This window comes from Mesocricetus auratus, unplaced genomic scaffold (assembly GCF_017639785.1).
Source record: "Mesocricetus auratus isolate SY011 unplaced genomic scaffold, BCM_Maur_2.0 Super-Scaffold_100037, whole genome shotgun sequence".
Taxonomy (NCBI): Eukaryota; Metazoa; Chordata; class Mammalia; order Rodentia; family Cricetidae; genus Mesocricetus; species Mesocricetus auratus.
The window spans coordinates 709,232-710,665 of NW_024429215.1; positions in this window are offsets into that span (position 1 = coordinate 709,232).

The following is a 1,434-nucleotide window of genomic DNA, read 5'->3' on the forward strand; positions in this document are numbered from 1 at the left end:
TTCTGGTGTCAGGGTATATAACCAGCCGGGGTAAGAATAAAGTGAAGCCTTCTTTCACCACCAACTGGTCTCTGTATCATCAATCCTGACACCCTCTGCAGATTCTTGGCCAGGCTGCACAGCGGGCACAGCAAATGGGGGCCCTTGAACCAGGCCTTCCCTCCACCATGGCTGTCCCCCATGGACACTATAAAATAATCATAGATGTAAAGGACTGCTTTTTCACCATCCCATTACACCATGAGGATGGGCCCTACTTTGCATTTAGCCTCCCCCAGATAAACTTCCAAGGACCTATGCCGCATTATCAATGGCAAGTCCTCCCGCAAGGTATGACCAACAGCCCCACCTTGGCCCAAAAATTCGTCTCCCAAGCCATCACTCCCATTCGCAAAACATGGTCTCAAATCTATATTCTTCACTATATGGATGATATCCTTCCTGCTGCCCCCACTAAAGAAGAAGGCTTACAATGCCTCTTTGATTTCAAACAACCCCTCACAACATTCAACCTTGTAATAGCTCCGGAGAAAATTCAATTACAAGACCCCTATTCATACCTAGGCTACGAATTCAGTTTGTCCACCATCATTCCTTTATTTTCCCTATTGTTACCTCTTCCCAACCACTTTCCACCTCAGACACTGTTTTCACTGATGGCGCTTCCTCAGGGACAGCCACCCTTATACATAATGATCAAACACTTACTTTCAATAACCCCTATCAGTCTGCCCAATTAATAGAGCTCTTTGCTGTCAAACAGGACTTTTTCCCTACTCAAGGACACCCCCTTTGACCTTTATGCAGACAGCACCTATGTTGCAAAGTCAGTCCCCTTGCTAGAGACCACCCCACTCATAAAACCCTCCTCATCGTAGCATCCTTATTCTTAGATATCCAGTTCCTTATACAACACCGTCAGGTTCCTTTTTTCATCGGACACCTCCGAGTCCATACTGGCTTGCCTGGACCCCTAGGGGATGGCAATGCCAAGGCAGATACTGCTACCCACCCAATTCCCGGCTACAATAATCTCAGTCTTAACTACATCCAACCCTATGCCTACCCCCATCCAAGCCGCTATGGATACACATGCCCTTCACCACTTAAATGCCCTAACCCTACACCAAATGTTTAAAATTACTAGAGAACAAGCCAGACAAATCGTTAAAAACTGCCTAGCTTGTCTTACATTGCTCCCCTCTCCACATTTGGGAGTTATTCCCCGAGGTCTGTTTCCCAACCCCCTCTGGCAAATGGATGTCACCCATGTCCCCTCCTTTTCTGAGATCAAATATGTCCATGTATCAATAGATACCTTCAGTGGCTTCATCTTTGCCTCCCCACAGACAGGCGAGGCAACTGAAGATGTAATTGCCCACATGCTAGCAGCCATGTCCTCCTCAGACAAGCCTACAAAAATAAAGACAGACA